Raw genomic sequence first — 20,642 nt, 5'->3', positions numbered from 1 at the left:
ATCCAAATGGCCAACAGGCACATGAAAAATGTTCAAGGTCACTAGCAATCAGGGAAATGCAAATCAAAACCACAATGAGGTTTCACCTCACCCCGGTTAGAATGGCTCACATACAGAAATCTACCAACAACAGATGCTGGCGAGGATGTGGGGAAAAAGGGACACTAACCCACTGTTGGTGGGAATGCAAACTGGTCAAGCCACTATGGAAGTCAGTCTGGAGATTCCTCAGAAACCTGAATATAACCCTACCGTTCGACCCAGCCATCCCACTCCTTGGAATTTACCCAAAGGAGTTTAAATTGATAAACAAAAAAGCGGTCTGCACCCTAATGTTTATTGCAGCACAATTCACAATAGCCAAGACCTGGAACCAACCTAAATGCCCATCAACGGTAGACTGGATAAAGAAATTATGGGATATGTATTCTTTAGAATACTATACTGCAGTAAGAAACAACGAAATCCAGTCATTTGCAACAAAATGGAGGAATCTGGAACACATCATGCTGAGTGAAGTAAGCCAGTCCCAAAGGGACAAATACCATATGTTCTCCCTGATTGGTGACAACTGACTGAACACCAAAAAGGAAACCTCCTGAAGTGAAATGGACACTATGAGAAATGGTGACTTGATCAGCATAGCCCTGACTGCTAATGGACAACTTAATACATTATCCCTCATAGTATTTTTTTTTGTCTGTTCTACTTAATATGACTGGTTTAATTCTGTAATTATCACACAGTTATTCTTAAGTGTTGAAAATTAACTGAAATGTGATCCCTGTTAAACATAAGAGTGGGAATAAGAGAGGGAAGAGATGTATAATTTGGGGCATGCTCGGGCTGACTTGCCCCAATTGGTAGAGTTGGAAACATACCAGGGGATTCCAATTCAATCCCATCAAGGTGGCATGTGCCAATGCCATCTCACTATTCCAAGTGATCAATTTCAGTTCACAATTGATCATAATGAAAGGACTAAGAGTCAAAGGGAGCACATAAACAAGTCTAGTATCTGCTAACACTAACCGATAGAATAAATAAAGGGGAGAGTGATCCAACATGGGAAGTGAGATACTCAGCAGACTCATAGAATGGCGGATGTCCTAAATAGCACTCTGGCGTCAGAATCAGCCCTAAAGGCACTCGGATCTGGCTGAAAAGCCCATGAGAGTATTTCAGGCATGGAAAGCCAAGACACTCTGGCAAAAAGATCTCTGTGAGTGAGATCCCAGTGGAAAGAACAGGTCTTCAAAGAGGGAGGTGCCTTTCTCTGAAGGGAGGAGAGAACCTCCACTTTGACTATGACCTTGTCTAAACAAGATAAGTGTCGGAGAACTCAAGGGGCTTCCATAGCCTTGGAAACTCATGACTGGTGCATAGGGAGATTACTGATGCCATAAACAGGAGTGTCAATTTGTAAGTCAACAACAGGAGTCACTGTGCACTTACTCCTCATGTAGGATCTCTGTCCTTAATGTGCTGTACACTGAGGCTTAATGCTATAACGAGTACTCAAACAGTATATTTCACTTTGTGTTTCTATGGGGGTGCAAACGATTGAAATCTTTACTTAATGTACACTAAACTGATCTTCTGTAAAAAAAAAAAAAAAGAAATGATCAATTCCCAACTTGACTCTCACTGGGATTAAACATGACAATAGGTCTGATCTGATTTCATCATCATTTAAAAAAATCATCTATTATTTTTCACTTTATGTTTCTGTGTGGGAGCAAACTGTTGAAATCCTTACTTAAGGTATACTAAGCTGATCTTCTGTATATTAAGATAATTGAAAATGAATCTTGATGTGAATGGAAGGGGAGAGGGAGTGGGAAAGGGGAGGGTTGTGGGTGGGAGGGACGGTATGGGGGGGGGAAGCCATTGTAACCCATGAGTCGTACTTTGGAAATTTATATTCATTAAATAAAAGATAAAAAAAAATATAAAAGTAAAGAATATTTCTCAACCATTGTAGAACAAAGAGGAATTTCTAGGAAAATTATATTTTTGTCATGATTTTCTCATCATTTATTTGTTCACTCATCAAGGATCTTGCCTGCTAAGTCCTGTCCCATGGCTGAGATAGCATTAAAATATAGAGTGGAATTGTAGAATACAGATGCATGTTTGGATTCTAAAGGAAAGGGAGGTTCAGGAAGCACCTCTCCTAGTAGACTTGGCTGCTAACTAGCACTAATTATATGCTAGTGCAATAATCATAGAAGAAAGGTTACACACACACACAGTCTTGTTTCTTTGTTTGTGACCACTGTCTGGATCCTTTACTCTGCAAATGATATCTCTATACCTGCTGCTCAAGATCTTTGCCCTGAAACAGTGTGTTGGAGCTTGTGATTAAGAAGAGACAAAGAACAGAAGGGGAGAAAATATTTGCAAGCTATGCAACCAAAATCTATAAAGAGCTCTAGAAATTTAACAACAGCAAAGTAAACAATCCAGTTAAGAAATGGGCAAAGGACTTGAACAGGCATTTTTCAAGAGAGGAAACTCAAATGGCCAACAGACACTTGGAAAAGAAAAGCTCAGGATCACTGCCATCAAGGAAATGCAAATCAAAACCACAACAAGATTTCACCTCACCCCAGTTAGAATGGTTCTCATACAGAAATTAAACAAGAACAAATTCAGGTGAGGATGTGGGGGAAAATGTTCTCTGATACACTGTTGGTGGGGATGTAAACTGGTGTAGCCACTGTAGAAGACAGTACAGAAATATTTCAGAAATCTGAATATAGACCTATAATATGATCCAGCCATCTCACTCCTGGGAATTTACCCAAATCAAAAGAAATCAGCATATGAACAAGTTATCTGTATCCCGATGTTCATTGTAGCATAATTCACAGTAGCTAAGATATTGAATCAACCCAGATGGCCATAAACTGAAGACTGGATAAAGAAATTATAGTATATATATACACCATGGAGTACAATTCAGCTGTAAAAAAAATGTGTCTTGCAACAAAATGGGCACAACTGGAAACCATTATACTTAGTGAAATAAACTAGGCCCTAAAAGACAGATACCACATGTTTTACCTGATATGAGGTAACTAATAAAGTACCTGAAATGTGATGTATTGGAGTGAAATGGACATCTTGATATTCAATTATTGTTTATAGCCCTTGTCTCTTCAGTTGAGGAATAGTGTTTTTTTTTTTTTTCCTTCATACTGTTTGTTGAACTCTTTAACTTACGGTATTTATGAACATTAAATAAACTGAAAGTAGATCTTCATAAAAATTATAGTGGGAATGGGAGAGGGAGGAGGAAAAAGGGTTGGAGTTTGGCCATAGGGAGTGTAGGGTTGAACTATCACTATGTTCCTAAATGTATATATATGAAATACATGAAATTTTGCATAACTTATATAAAACTTCAATAAAATAATTGAAAAAATAAATAAGTAATTCTTCTTTTTTAAAAAAGAAAGAGGTATTTTATCCACTGGTTCATTTCCTCAAATGACAGCAAGAATCAAGTGTGTGCCCCATGTCAGGCTGAAGTCAGGAGCCCAGAAATCCATCCAGAACTCCCAGTAGGGGCCTACTTATTTGGGATCTAATTTGTTGCTTTCCCAGGCATATTAGCATGGAGCTGGATATGAACCAGAGCAGCCAGATTTTGTATTGTGCTTTAACTTGGGATGTCTGATTGTAAAGCAGTTGCTTAACCTATTATATCACATTTTTTCTTGTACTTTGTATGTTCGTTTTTTATCATGCCAGAATGAGAAAAAGGCACACATAAACTTGGGTAGCTCACCATGACAGTACCTTTCCAGTAATTTAGCCATATTCTTTCATCTAATGAAGAAGAAACCAAGTATCAATTACATCAAAACAGTTAGACATGAAGTGAAATGGTCTCATATCTTGACTTCAGATGCACCCTCTTTCTACTGTGGTATGTTCTTTACACAGAAGAATTAAAAATCAAATATCAAAGGCATATCATCCCCCAGTAAAATTACAAAAGAAATGTAAAATAAAAATAAAAATATTTATGGAAAAATGGCAGGGTCAAGTCATTACTTATCAATAGTAACCTTGAATGTAAGTGGTCTCAACTCTCCAATTAAAATATAAAAACTGGCTAAATGGATTTAAAAGCAGGACCCATCCATTTTCTGCCTACAGGAAACATATCTCACCAACAAAGATAAATACAGACTGAAAGTGAAAGAATGGAAAACATATTCCATTCTAACAGAAAGTAAAAAAGGGCAGGTGCAGCCATTCTAACATCAGACAAAATAGACTTCAACACAAAAAAGTGTTATGAGAGACAGAAAAGGGAACTGTGTAATGATTAAGGGATCAATTCAACAGGAAAATGAGACTATAATAAATGTATACACACCAAATTGCATGGCACCTGGCTATTTAAAAGAAATATTAATGAATCTAAAGGGAGACATAGACTCCAATACAATAGTAATGGGGGATTTTAACACCCACATTCATCAATGAATAGATGAAAAAGACAAAAAATCTGCAAAGAAACAGCAGAGCTAATCCAAAGTACAGAGCAAAAGGACCTAACAGATATCTACAGAAATTTGCATAATATACATTCTTCTCTTCAATGCGTGGAACTTTCTCTAGGATAGACCATATACTAGGCCATAAAACAATACTCAGCAAATTCAAAAAACTCAAAATCATACCATCCATCTTGTCTGATCACAATGGATTGAAGCTGTAAATCAACAACTCAAGAATCTCTAGAACATATGCAAAGCACATGGAGACTGAACAACATGCTCCTGAATGAACAATTGTTCATAGAAGAAATAAAAAGAAAAATTTAAAAAATTCTGTAAACAAAGAAAGATGACAATATATCATATCAAAACTTAAGGGATACAGCAAAAGCATTGTTAAGAAGGAAGTTTATAGCTGCTGGTACCTACATCAAGAAATTGTAAAGGAACCAAATAAATGAGCTATCAATGGGTCTCAAGGACCTAGAAAAACAAAAACAAAAACAAAAACAACAAAAAACAAATTCCAAATTAGTAGCAGGAAAGAAATAATTAAAAGAAGAAATAAACTAAATCAAAACAAACAAACAAAAAAAAACAACAAAAATTATCAGTAAAGGAAGAAATGGATAGATTCCTGAACACATACAATCTACCAAAACTGAGTCATGAAGACTTAGAACACCTAAATAGACCAATAATAGAGATGGAGATTGAATCAGTAATAAAGACCATCCCAACAAAGAAAAGCTCAGGTCTTGATGGCTTCACTGCTGAATTCTACCAGGCATTTAAATAAGAACTAATTCCAATTATTTTCAAGCTATTCAGAACAATTGAAAGGGAGAGTATCCTCCCAAACTCCTTCTATGAAGCCAGCATTACTTTAATTCCTAAAGCAAAACAGAAACAACAAAGAAAGAGAGCTAGAGATCAATTTCCCTGATGAATATAGATGCAAAAATTCTCAATAAATTACTAGGCAATTGATCCAACAACACATCAGAAGTATCATTCACCTTGACCAAGTGGGATTTATCCCTGGTATGCAGAGGTGACTCAGCATCCACAAATCAATAAATGTGTTACTTCATGTGAAAAAACTGAATAACAAAAACCACAGGATTATCTCAATAGATGCAGAGAAAGCATTTGATAAAATACAACATTCAACATGGGAAGTGAGATACACAGCAGACTCATAGAATGGCAGATGTCCTAAACAGAACTCTGGCCTCAGAATCAGCCCTTAAGGCATGCGGATCTGGCTGAAAAACCCATGAGAGTATTTCAGGCATGGAAAGCCAAGACACTCTGGAGGAAAAAAAAAACCTAAATGAAAGATCTCCACGAGTGAGATCCCAGTGGAAAGAACGGGTCATCAAAGAAGGAGGTACCTTTCTCTGAAGGGAGGAGAGAACTTCCACTTTGACCATGGCCTTGTCTAAATATGATCAGAGTCAGTGAACTCAGGGGGCTTCCATAGCCTTGGCAACTCATGACAAGAGCCTAGGGTGATTACTGAGGCCATAAACAAGAGTGTCAATTTGTTAAGTCAACAACAGGAGTCACTGTGCACTTACTCCTCATGTAGGATCTCTGTCCTTAGTGTGCTGTACATTGAGATTTAATGCTATAACTAGTACTCAAACAGTATTTTTCACTTTATGTTTCTGTGTGGGAGCAAACTGTTGAAATCTTTACTTAATGTATGCTAAACTGATCTTCTGTATATAAAGAGAATCGAAAATGAATCTTGATGTGAATGGAAGGGGAGAGGGAGTGGGAAAGGGGAGGGTTGCGGGTGGGAGGGACGTTATGGGGGGGGAAGCCATTGTAATCCATAAGCTGTACTTGGAAATTTATATTTATTAAATAAAGTTAAAAAAAAAGAAACCAACAATAAAGATATCAAATGTAACATCAAAAAAAAATACAACATTCTTTCATGATGAAACCTTAAGCAAATTGGGTACAGATAGAATATTCCTTAATATAATGAAAGCAATTTAATACAACCCACAGCAAGCATCCCATTTAATGGGGAAAAGCTGGGATCATTCCTCCTAAGATCTGTAATAAGACAAGTATGCCCACTCTCACCATTGCTATTTAACATAGTCCTAGAAGTTTTAGCCGGAGTCATTAGACAAGAAAAAGAAATCAAAAGATACAAATTGGAAAGGATGAAGTCAAACTATCCCTATTTGCTGATGACATGATCCTATATATAGGGGATTCAAAAGACTCCACTGAGAGACTACTGGAACTCTTTAAAAGAGTTTGGTACAGTGGCAGATTATAAAATCAACATGGAAAAATCAATAATCTTTGTATACACAGACAATGTCATAGCTGAGAAAGAACTTCTAAGATCATTCCCATTCACAATAGCTACAAAAAGACTTAAATACCTTGGAATAAATTTAACCCAGGATGTCAGAGATCTCTATGATGAAAATTATAAAACATTAAAGAACGGCCGGCGCTGCAGCTCAACAGGCTAATCCTCTGCCTTGCGGCGCCGGCACAGCGGGTGCTAGTCCCGGTCTGGGCGCCAGATTCTGTCCTGGTTGCCCCTCTTCCAGGCCAGCTCTCTGCTATGACCCGGGAGTTCAGTGGAGGATGGTCCAAGTGCCTGGGCCCTGCACCCCATGGAAGACCAGGAGAAGCACCTGGCTCCTGCCTTTGGATCAGCACAGTGCGCCGGCTGCAGGGCACCAGCCGCGGTGGCCATTGGAGGGTGAACCAACAGCAAAGGAAGACCTTTCTCTTTGTCTCTCTCTCTCTCTCTCTCTCTCTCTCACTGTCCACTCTGTCAAAAAAAAAAAAAAAAACATTAAAGAACGAAATAGAAGAAAAAATTAAAAAGAGGAAAATTCTATGTTTTGGATTGGAAGAAACAAGATCATTTAAATGTCCATAATACCAAAAACAATCTACATATTCAATGCAGTCCCAATCAAAATACCAAAAACATTCTCAGATCTAGAAAAAATAATGCAATATAGCTAAAATAAACAATCCAGTTAAGAAATGGACCAAGGACCTGAACAGAGGTTTTCTAAGAGAGGGAATTCAAATGGCCAACAGACACATAAAAAAAATGCTCAGAATTGCTAGCCATCATGGAAATTCAAATCAAAACTACTATGAAGTTTCACCTCATCTTCATTAGAATGGCTATCATACAGAAATCAACAAACAACAAATGTTGATGAGGATATGTGAAATAGTGTATCTTAATCCACTGTTGGTGGGATTGTAAACTGGTGCAGCCACTGTGCAAGACATTATGTAGATACATTAGAAAGCTGAATATAGACCTACCATATGTGCCAGCCATCTCACTCCTGGGAATTGACCCAAACAAAATGAAATCATCATATGAAAGTGTTATCTACACCCCATGTACACTACAGCTCAATTTGCAAGAAGTAAGATTTAGAATCAACCTAGATGTCCACCTAATGAGAACTGGATAAAGAAATTATGTATATATACACTGTGTACTACACAGAGGTTAAAAAAGACATCCTGTCATTTGCAACAAAATGGATTCAACTGGAGATCATTATACTTAGCGACATAAGCCAGTCCTCAAAAGATAAATACGATATGTTCTCTCTGATCTGTGGTAACTAATAAAATACCTAAAAGGTAATTTATAGGAGTGAAGTTGACACTTCGCGTAGCAATGATTTTGAACAGCCCTTGTTCTGATTGTTGGGGAACAATGATTTTTGTTTTTTGGTTTTTACATTTTTCTTTGTACTATTTGTTGAACTATCTGCTTAGTGTAGAGTTACTCTTGTGAGTATAACGTTAACTGAAAATAGAACTTGGTAAAAATAGAATGGGAATGGTAGAGGTAGGAGGGAGAAGGGTGTGAGTAATGGGCAGCAGGAAGGTAGGATGGGAAGAATCACTATGTTCCTAACTTTATATATATGAAATGCATAAAGTTTGCATCCCTTAAATAAGAATTTTTATTTTTTTAACTTTTATTTAATAAATACAAATTTCCAAAGTACAACTTTTGGATTACAGTGGCTTTTTCTCCCCAAAACCTCCCTCCCACTCACAATCATCCCATCTCCTGCTCCCTCTCCCATTCCATTCACATCAAAATTCATTTTCAATTAGCTTTATATACAGAAGATCACCTTAGTATATACTAAGTGAAGATTTCAACAGTTCTCACCCACACCGAAACACAAAGTGTAAAGTACTATTTGAGTACTAGTTATGCTGTTAATTCACATAGTACAACACATTAAGGACAGAGATCCTACATGAGGAGTAAATGCACGTTGACTCCTGTTGTTGACTTAAGAATTGACACTCTTATTTATGCCGTCAGTAATCACCCGAGGCTCTTGTCATGAGCTGTCAAGGCTATGGAAGCCTTTTGAGTCCACAAACTCTGATCTTATTTAGACAAGGCCATAGTCAAAGTGGAAGTTCTCTCCTCCCTTCAGAGAAAGGTACTTCCTTCTTTGATGGCCCACTCTTTTGTCATTTTTTTGCCAGAGTGTCTGGCTTTCCATGCCTGAAATACTCTCATGGGCTTTTCAGCCGGATCCACATGCCTTAAGGGCAGATTCTGAGGCCATTGTGCTGTTTAGGACATCTGCCATTCTATGAGTCTGCTGTGTATCCTGCTTGCCACATTGGATCATTCTCTCCTTCTTAATTCTATCAGTTAGTATTAGCAGACACTAATCTTTTTTATGTGATCCCTTTGACTCTTAATCCTATCATTATGATCAATTATGAACTGAAATTGATCACTTTGACTAGTGGAGATGGCATTCGTACATGCCACCTTGAAGGGATTGAATTGGAATCCCCTGGAACATTTCTAGCTCTACCATTAGGAGTAAGTCCGATTGAGCATGTGCCAAACTGTACATCTCCTCTCTCTCTTAGTCTCATTCTTGAGAGCTTGTTTGGAGGTTCTAGCAGGGGAGTGCAGCTACTTGTATACCCTTGACCGAAGACCGGTCCTCCTCTAGTGGGGAAGGTCGTCCTCTTCGACCGAGCACACAGCTTTGGAAGGGATGCACATGGAGCAGTAAGGGAGGAAGGGGACACCTGCCTAGCCAGCCAGATCAGTCAAATCAACCCTGGCGATCAATGGGGTGACAGATGTCGCAGCCAGATCACCCTCACATCCTCTTATTCTCATTCTTATGGGTATCACTTTTCAGTTAAATTTAAACACCTAAGAATAATTGTGTTAATTAAAGAGTTCAACCAATGGTATTAAATAGAACAAAAATACTAAAAGGAATAAAATAGTAAGTTGTTCCTCGACAGTCAGGACAAGGGCTGATCAAGTCATTGTTTCTCATAGTGTCCATTTCACTTCAACAGGTTTCTTTTTAGGTGCTCAGTTAGCTGACAAACCTGTTAATTTTCCTGGTTGCTCATCTTGATGTAGTTGATACAGTGCACCTTCCTACTAGAGTATGATCAAGGACATTATACCTGTTGGTTTCTATCTTTTGTAACTAATATTTTTCACAATCTACATTAACCTGCTTTATTATTTATGATAAGTGTGATGAAGAAGAAGAAACAATATACACAAATCAAGCTTACAGATAAATAACAATAACTGTATTAATATAGCACCTTGATTGTATACTGTGTTAAGGCATCAATTTGAGACACAGATTTTAAAATGTGTCTCACACTTGACTGTGAACATTTTACAGGGGCCGTATATCTGCCTATGTGAATCAGGGAATTGCAAAGAGAGGGTAATGTGCCATCAAAATACAAAAGATAATGAGAAGTTATGAAGATTGGCCAACAGGAATGGGCTTCCAGGAAGATGAGCACATGCAAAGATAAGGAGTCATCAGTAGTTCCTTTTTGAAAAACAGGATGAATGTGAGGGAGAAGCAGACATTGGTCCAGCCTTGGCAGATCATGTTGGTTTTCCTGAGGATATGGACTTTTTCTATGTAAAAGAAAATGTGACTAAAGGAACAGAGACAAAATACTGACATGGTCAATATTTAGTTTTACAAATAAAGAATACAAATAAAGAAAACAAAGCCTTGCATTAGCCTGGGTAAGAATTGCTACAATCTCATCTTAAAGCAATGGCTGCAGGATACACAGGTATTGAGACTTGCTTTTAAGGTGCACTCTATTGAGTTTTGTGATGCCTGAGAAAGAAGATATCATTTTCCTTAGGCGCATAGGTGTACAGAAAAGTTCTGTCCAATATCTTAATGGAAATAAATTAGAAGCAGCCAAAAATAATGATTTTAGAATGGCAATTAGGAAAAAAATACATTTACTATATCTCTAGTGTTAATGACTTTGCCTGAGAAAATGCGTAGTAATAGAAAGGGAACAAGGACCAGGATCCAGGAAAGGAGGTTGAGAGGGAGTTGCCTGCTAGGTGGTGGTAATCATTATAATATTCCATAAAGTGATCAAGTAATTTTTAAAAGAAGGGATTTAATTGCAGATAAACACTCTAGATAGAAGCATATGATATGCTGAGGAAATAAACATAAACAGTTGATGGAGGCAGAAGCTGGATGTGTTGAAGAATGGGTAAGAATTGACCAAATAGAGAACAATGGGTTAAGACTCTTCTTTCAAGAATCAACTATAAAGGGAGGCAGCAGATTGCTGATTACTTACTGAAGATCAATTATGCTCTTACCGAGTAGCAGAAGCATTGTGTGTGTTTAAGATTTTATTTATTTATTTGAAAGGCAGAATTACAGAGAGGCAGAGGCAGAGACAGAGAGAGGTCTTCCATCTGCCATTTCACTCCCCAAATGGCTTCAATGGCAGGAACTGAGCTGATCCAAAGCCAGGAGGCTGGAACTTCTTGGTCTCCCACACAGATGCAGGGGCACATGGACTTGTGCTTCTTCTGCTTTCCCAGGCACATTAGCAGGGAGTTGGATCAGAAGTGGAGCAGCAGGGACACAAACCAGTGCCCATATGGGATGCCGGCACTCAGGCAGTGGCTTTTCCTGCTACACCACAGCACCAACCTAAGCCTTGTGTTTTGACCATAGGCATCTACTTCATTTAAAATGATATTTCCAAACCACCCTCCAATTGAATAGCAATGAAATATGTTCTGAAGTTCCTGGGTGGGGGTTCCAGGAAAGTTCTTTAAAGGGCCATCTCAGCTTGTGTGTGGAGGTTGTCTTTCTAACTTCTCACATTTTTCTTTCAACCTTCCTGAAATGAGAAAGAAATAGCCAAATCCACAGAAACCATTTTGAGACCTAGAAAAACAGGTCAAGGGAATCTCATATATGTCAATATTTATATTCTTGACCTCCTAAATTAATGTTATCAATTGTTTACTTCTATTATGAAATATACATTTCAAGTTCTTGTTGAAACCCCATTTATTAATTATAAGCCAATAAAATGGAATATTTAGATGATATAAGGTAAAAGGATATATATATATAATTTTATATACAAAATAGATATATATTTATATTTCTAACCAGATCGATAGCTTATGGGTGGATGTTTCACCTAGTAGTTCAGATGTCCACATCCTATATGTTCCCGGGTTTAACACTTATCTCTACCTACTGAATACAGCTTTTTGCTAATGCATATTCAAGGAGGTAGCAGGTGATGGCTCAAGTAATTGGGTTTCTGCCATCCACATGGGAGACATGAATTAACTTTCTGACTTCTAGCTCTGGTTATGCCCTGGCCTTGCAGACATTTGGGGAGTCAACCAAATGAAGGGAGCTCTCTATATCTCTACCTCACATCATCTCCAATAAAATAAAGTATAATTTACAAGAAAAAATAACATAATCTCCTAGTGATTATTTTCTTTAGATTGACTTACTATTCTTCTTCAATAAGGATCATGGATGGATCACTTCATTGTCAGTTACTCAAAAGTAACCCAACTGATCTACACATCTTTCCACTTTCACCCTATTCTCTTCATCCTCTTCTTTCCATGTTTCCTTACTTTCCCCCTCTTTCTTGCCACTCTGAATAAGATGTTTTTTGGAGTATCATGTGGTTAATAAACGTTGAATCATTGGGAACAAAGTGTTGAACAATTAAACCTCTGCAGATAGTGAGAGATTAAAGGAGATGGTTAAAACTTTATGCAAGAAACCCAAGTATAATGATGTTGTGTTTCTTTCCAACAAGTAAATTGTTTTGGACTTTTAAGCTATTAGAAATTTCCACTCACCCTCCGAGGAGCAGTGAGGGATATCAACACACCAGGAGGCTCCTAATGCACAGTGTGTAGATGTGATACACTACCCAAAGGGAATGAGAAGCTGTGCCCTGCAACAAGTGCAGAGCACCAGGCATTTTACAAAGGCCTTTGGACAGGAGAAAAACCAGTCACTGCTACTGTGGAATATTGTTCAAATCACTGAGTGAAACCAACAATTTCAAATACAGAGACTCTACATTTTCTATAAACATGGATAAGGATGTTGCTACCTTAAGGGTCAGCAAATACCAGACAGAAAAGGAAGGGGAACCATTGGTATCAGAAGAGAAACAACCAGCTGCACTTATCTACATCTACCTGACTGGTGGTTTTTACCAGCTGTGTAGTGAGAAGACACTACTTGATGCTATTGAGGTTATAAAAATTACAGTTGTTTTAGCTGTACATGGAAATAATCAGGTTCATTCTGTGATGTGAAATCAATCATTTAAGTTACTTCTTATGTCCCAAATCAAAGATTTTCATACAAGTCTTGAGATATTTGGCTGTCTGGAGTAAATTCAACCTGTGTATTTCTCTTCGTGTGATCCTCCTGCTGAGTGTGAGCAGGCAACAAAATCCTTTACAGAAGAGCATCTTAGAAGACCTACATTTGGTCTGTGTCAAAAAGATATATTAATATAAATTACTTTTATGTTTCCAGTGATTTGATGCCTAAGGATTGTATGAACCACAAAGCCCTAATGAATGAAAGGCAATCCACAAACTGGTAGGAAATATTTTCAATACATATATGCCAATGGAGAATTATACCTCAGTAGCTATATTTAACAAATTATACTCAGGAGACTTTTTTTTTTGTGCCTGGACCAGATTTAAATGATTTTAAGCTGATCTTGTAATGGGTCTTTGTAATGGGATAAGTCTCCTTCAGAAGGGTGACCAATAAGCACATGAATTGCTGCTCCACATCTCTGGTCAAAGGGAAAGGCAAATTACAACCACACACCCAGGAGAACAGCACAACTGAAAAAGACTGACAACAGCATGTGTTGATGAAGATGTGGGCAAGTGGAACTGAAAAACATGCAATGATTCTAACATATATGAGAAAATGTGGGGGATTCTTCAATTATTTATTGTGTAACATTATAATTCCACGCATATATTTGCCTAAACAATGAAAGCATATATTTATGCACAGGGTTGTACATGAATGTTCATAGCATCTTTATTTACAGTAGCCCCAACTGGAAACAATACAAATACTCAGGAATAAGTGAATAAATTCACTGTAACAATCCTGCAATGGAAACGTACATCAGCCAGGAGTGATTCTGGTCCACTCCTAAAAGACAGAAGATTCTGCCACTGGGGGATACTTTGAGAAGAACCCCTCACCTTGGTGAAATCTTTCCTGGAATTGCACTGCAGTCTGAGACTCTCTTTTTAACATTTCCTCCCTTCTTCCTTCTTCCTTTTGTAGGCGCCCAGAATCCCAAGGATTTTCAGGCTCTCCAGGTTATCTAATATTTTCTCCCTGTTATTTTTATGGGATTTTCTTTAAATATCTTTCATGGGCAACCCTTTTTTTAGCCTCTTCTTCCCAGAAGAATATACCTTACAAAATACACCTTGTTCATTTTGCCTGGGGCTGAGGTTGGGAGCATGTAGGAGCTGTCAGACATGTTGGAAAAATGTTCCATGCTATAGTGGTTACCTGGATATATTCATTTGTCAAAGCTTACTGAAATGCATACTTAAAATGTGTATGTTTTATTCCTCAAGACAATTTATTTAATATAAAAAGTAATCATAAATGGCATTTATGCCTTACTACTCAGGGTAAGCTCTGGTCAGTTAAAATTCTCTACACAGATGATAAGGCAAAAATAAAACAAAAAGGCATGGGTGGTGTTGACCAAAACACTTCCTTAGCTTGTTTAGGTCTTGCATTTAGAAATCTTTGGGGAGCATAAATTACTTTGGAGGTTAAGTCTATACTGTCAGGTGACTATGGCGACTTACTTGTAAATGAGCATGAAGTGGTTAAAAAAACAGGGATCCAGATGTCTATAGCAAGAACAGTATTTGAAGGAGGCAGAGAAATTACAATTAGGCAATGGCTTTCAAAAAAACAAAAACAACAACAAAAAAAAAACAAAAAAAGGATTCAACATCTAGGGTAATTTTGAATCTGAAAATTATTTTTTCTCCAAAAGTCAGGAAGATCTTTGAATTGTAGCCATTAATGGTGCATGGTGAAGTGGTGTAAGGAGGCAGCAGCTAGCTTATTGACAATTCTAGCATGAATATATGTACTTAAATTTCCCCAGTCCTGTCTTTTCACCCAGTTTGTGACTTCCTTTTGGATGAACAGAAAGGATTAGCTGGTTCATGAAGGGCAAGTAATATAGCTTACTGAATAACTAAACAGCATTTTTATCATAGCTCTCCTTACAAAAACATACCTTGTTCATTTTGTTCCGTATCAAACTGAGTATGTATAGTGCAAGATTACTTTATTGATCTAGTTTGTCTTCATTTACTATCTATTTATTTTTACTGTCAGGTTTAGGGTGATACCAGCAACTAAAGAGCCAGATCAAAATGGTTTCTGCTATGATAACAGAGAGCCTGGGTCTTGCAAGATGCTAAGCACAGAGAGTTTGATAGTGAGCCTAATTGAATTCTATGTTGCTCAAATCCTAATGCAATCTTTTCAAGGTAACCTTACCACTGCAGAACAATTAGAAATGCCAAAATTTATCTGATACAGAATTTTTCATTATATACCATTTAAGAACTTTACAGAGCAACAATAAGAAAAAAGCAATAAATATTTTTAAAAGTTAAGCTGTTAGTTGTAGAATACATGTTGACTTAAGAAAGATTGCAAAGATAGTACAGAGAGTTCCAAAATATTTTCACCCAGTTTCACCTAAGGTTAGCATTGTATATTACTATGGTACACATGTCACAACTAAGGGAAGTGACACTGGTACAGCATTGTTTTCTAAAAGCAGACTTCATTCAGTTCGCTGGCTTTTCCCAGTGTTCATTTTCCATTCTAGGATCCCCTCCTGGGCACACATGGCATTGAGCCATCATCTCTCTCCTCCACTGTGTAGCAGTTACTCCATCTTTCCTTATGCTTTATGATCTTAACGGTTTTGAGGAATATTTTGCCGATTTTCCTTAAGGAGGACGTGTTTAATTTTTTATGGTTTTATGGAAGTGTTGGGTTTTTTGGAGAAAGACCATATGTGTGAATCAATAACACATAGTACTAAGGCTATATGCTATCATGGTATATTAGGAATGATGCTAATATTTTTATTATCTATTTATTTTCATTTTATTTGCAAGACATAAAGACAGAGACAGAGAGAAATCTTCACTCCACTGGTTCACTCCACAAACGCCCCCAGTTGTCAGAGCTGGGCCAGTCTAAAGCTAAGACTGGGCCAGTCTGAAGCCAGAAATGATTTTTTTTCTCCCATATGGGAGAAATATATTAAGTATATTTTGTGTTTCTGTTGTGTACTGTTTTCTTTACATTCTGCTCCTATTGTATCTCTGTTTGAATTTTTATAAGATTTTTTGAACAGTGGATTATGGTGGAGGTGGCTGGGTCAGTGAAAATAAGCTAGTGTGAGAATGAGTGTTTGGCACAGCACTTAACATCATAGCCCACATTGGAGTGCCTGGGTTTGAGTCCCAGTTTCACTCCAGATTCTGGCTTCCTGCAAATGCCGACTCAAGGAGACAGCAAGTGATATCTGAATCTATTGGTACCTGCAACCCATTGGAAGCCTCGGATTGAGTTCCCAGGCTGGGTCATTGCTGGCATTTGGGGAGTGAATCAACAGATGGAAGCTCTGTCTCTCTGTATCTCTGCTTCTTAAAAGCAAACAACAAACAAAAGAGAGAGAGAGAAGGAAAGAGAGAGAGAAGAGAGAGATAAGGAAAGGAAGGAAGGAAGGAAGGAAGGAAGGAAGGAAGGAAGGAAGGAAGGAAGGAAGGAAGGAAGGAAGGGAGGGAGGAAGGAAGGAGCATTGAAAATGAGCTCATCCCTTAATTAATTTTTTCCCAGCAGAATTGCACTATCATTGTCATGCTGTGCAGAGCTCAAAGGGTTCAATAGGAATGGCAGGTAGATAGAGATACAATTATTTGGTAAATTAATAATGTTTCCAGTTTGATTCCTTTATTTTTATGCTGCTTTATCAGCATACCTGCCTTTCAGGAATAGAATCATGTTATTCAAGCTTGTAGAAATGGACACACTTCCATAATCATGATTTATTCATCTGCAGTAAAAAAATGCAATGGTAGCAAACTAGAATGCATGAGTCAGTAGAATCTGTCCTTGTAAATGTGATATTCAGGAAGCGAAATTGTCATCAGAAGCCTGCCTGTTGAATATGGACCCAAACAGGGGGAGCTTCACAATGCATGCATGGAGTGGCAGGTTGTCAGAGCAGCCTGATGGCCCTTGACCCTGATGAGACTGTTTCCAGGAGTAGGCAATTCTCAATAAGCACAGCTTGCTTCTCACTGTTTAGATTTCTGTGCTGACAGTGCTACTCCCTTTTCAAAAATACTCAACATTTGATATAATAAAGTGACTACAATACAAGCAGTTTTCTAAATGCAAAAAAAAAAAAAACCAATTCTAATTATTCCAGTTATATGAGGGCAATTCAAAAAGTTTATAGAAAACGTAATTAAAAGGTAATAATTTTATGAGGCTGGCACCATGGCTCAGTAGGTTAATCCTCCGCCTGTGGCGCCAGCATCCCATATGGGTGCTGGTTCTAGTCCTGGCTGCCCTTTTCCAATCCAGCTCTCTGCTGTGGCCTGGGAAAGCAATAGAAGATGGCCCAAGCACTTGGGCCCCTGCACCCGCATGGGAGACCAGGAAGAGGCACCTGGCTCCTGGCTTCGGATCGGCGCAGCTCCAGCTGTTAAGGCCATCTGGGGAGTGAACCAACAGAAGGAAGACCTTTCTTGCTGTCTCTCCCTCTCACTGTCTGTAACTCTACCTCTCAAATAAATAAAATCTTTCAAAATTTTTTTAAAAGGTAATAATTTTGGTGTAAAAAATTTTGAAATCCATGCATTTTCTAAATGTTTTAAGGCCCTTCATTTGCATGGTTTTCAAAATATTTTCCATCAAAATGGACATTCTTAATCCCACTTTTCATGAAGTTTTTGAAGTATCCTCACATCTTTACTAAATGTCTATTAACTATGATTCAAGATTTTAGTGTTTACAAAATGTTACTATGTATTCAATCACATGTTAAAAAAACAAGCTGAGGGATGTGTTTGCATAAGTATTAAGTCACCACTTGGAAAGCTTCTATTTCATATTAGAGCACGTGGGTTCATGCTTTGGCTCAGCTTCTGATCCAGCTTCCTGTTAGTGCTCACCCTGGAAGGTAACAGGTGATGGCTCAAGTACTTCAGTTCCTACCATTCACACATGGAGACCTGTATTTAGTTCTCAGTTTCCAGCTTTGGCCTGGCCCAGCCATGGCTATTGAGGGCATCTGGGAAGTGAATCAGGATATGGAAGATGGGTGTCTCCTTTTCTCTCTCTCTCTCTCACTCTCTCTCTATCTCTCTCATTTTCTCTCTATCTCTATCTCTCTTTCAAATAAGATAAAATAACAAAACACTTTGAGGTTTGCTTCTATAAAACATACAAGTGCAAATATTACATATTGATTTTATCAATTCAATCCAGGCAGAACAATTTTTTTCTTTATCCCTATATCCTTCATCTTTATACATTTTTCTCCTATAAAGACATTTATCCATCATTCTTATATATATAATTTCATCATTTTGGACAAGTTATTTAACTTTCATAATACTGTACTTCTTTATCTGTGAAATGAGGGGGAGCCATATAAAGGATATAAAAAAATCATGGAAAGGTTTTTTTGTTGTTGTTGTTGTTTTGTTTGTTTGTTTTTGCCAGAGTGTTTTGGCTTTCCATGCCTGTAATACTCTCATGGGCTTTTCAGCCAGATCTGCGTGCCTTAAGGGCTGATTCTGAGGCCAGAGTGCTGTTTAGGACATCTGCCATTCTACATGAAAGATCTCCACGAGTGAGATCCCAGTGGAAAGAAAAAGAACAGGTCATCAAAGAAGGAGGTACCTTTCTCTGAAGGGAGGAGAGAACGTCCGCTTTGACTACAACCTTGTCTACATATGATCAGAGTTGGTGAACTCAATAGGCTTCCATAGCCTTGGCAGCTCATGACAAGAGCCTAGGGTGATTACTGATGCCATAAACAAGAGTGTCAATTTGTTAAGTCAACAACAGGAGTCACTGTGCACTTACTCCTCATGGAGGATCTCTGTCCTTAATGTGCTGTACATTGTGATTTAATGCTATAACTAGTAGTCAAACAGTATTTTTCACTTTGTATTTCTATGTGGGTGCAAACTGTTGAAATATTTACTTAATATATGATAAACTGATCTTCTGTATGTAAGGAGAATTGAAAATGAATCTTGATGTGAATGGAAGGGGGGAGGGAGAGGAAAGGGGAGGGTTGCAGGTGGGAGGGAGGTTATGGGCAGGGGGGAAGCCATTGTAATCCATGGGCTGCACTTTGGAAATTTATATTCATTAAATAAAAGTTAAAAAAATCATGGAAAGTATGAAATTACAAAAAAATACTATGCTCAGTTTTCAAAAATGCTTGCACCAACATAAACAGATCTTTTAAGTAATTTTATTTCAATCAACTGTTTGAACTATCCTCCTATTACTTTAGAAGATTGATGCAGGGACTAAATGTCTTCAATGGCAAGAAGTAACTATTCAATAAAAAGTAGCCATGGTCAGTAGCTAACAGTATCTTCAAATAACTTAAAATTGTAGGCATCATTTGAGATGTTGCAACAGGTTTCCCTCCTGACCCAGCACTGCCCTGGAAAGCGGTATGGACAAACCAGAATTTATTTGGTTATAATAAACAGAGATGTCAGGCTAAAATATTCAACTTGGAAGCTGAATTCTCTACATCAATCAGCACTGCTGTGTGGATGCAAAAGTTCATTGCTAAGCTCTTTGTATAATAAAAAATGCAACTGATAAAGACCAACAGCAGAGAGAGCATTTGTTTTTACTCAATCCAAGTGTCTAGTAAGGTTGCCAAGTATGGCTATGTTCATTAAGATATTTTTGTGTTGGAAAAGAATTCCTATTCATAAATTAATAAACACTTGTGTGTATTTCCATTTTAATTTTGCAAATTGGGTTTTATGGAGGCAGCTCTGTTTGGAAACAAAATGACTGGCCTACAAATCAACATGGGTTATTGCTGAAAATGGCCCTCCTCTGCACTGTGTCAGAAATGCAGAGCTGTAATGAGGAGAGCCCTGACGGCATGTCATCCACCTGCATCACTCCGCACATAGCCTGTCACTCAGGTCCTCTAGAGACCCGAGGAGAAGGCTGTTGTGCATCATGTTAACATGTGCTAGTGCAGCGCCGTTCATCAAAGATTATGTTTGACGTCTACGTGAGTCTCTCAGTGGAGTTTTAATTTCCTCTGTTTCATTAGCCAGATATTCACTGTAGGAATTATTAGTGCTCCAGGAGGACCGCCTCCCCCCTCTGCCCCCAGGTGTATCCCCAGTGTCACCTCCCTCTCGAGCACATAGTCTCTCGGAGGCTTATTTGCTTCTAAAACCAGAAGCCATAGTGCACACAGCTGTGTCCTACAATTAAAAAATCACTCACGCTAAGTCCCTTTGGGGCACACTTGCTTGCTTTCATCCTCAAATTTAAGCTCACTTCCATTTGGTTTCATTCCTTCTATTTTTTCTGGCCTGATTTAAACCCTCGATTCTGGTCGGTGTCTTCTCTGTCAGAATCTACTCTCTTC

The sequence above is a fragment of the Oryctolagus cuniculus genome, chromosome 8, assembly GCF_964237555.1.
Source record: "Oryctolagus cuniculus chromosome 8, mOryCun1.1, whole genome shotgun sequence".
Taxonomy (NCBI): domain Eukaryota; kingdom Metazoa; phylum Chordata; class Mammalia; order Lagomorpha; family Leporidae; genus Oryctolagus; species Oryctolagus cuniculus.
Note: the sequence above shows the minus strand (reverse complement) of the source record.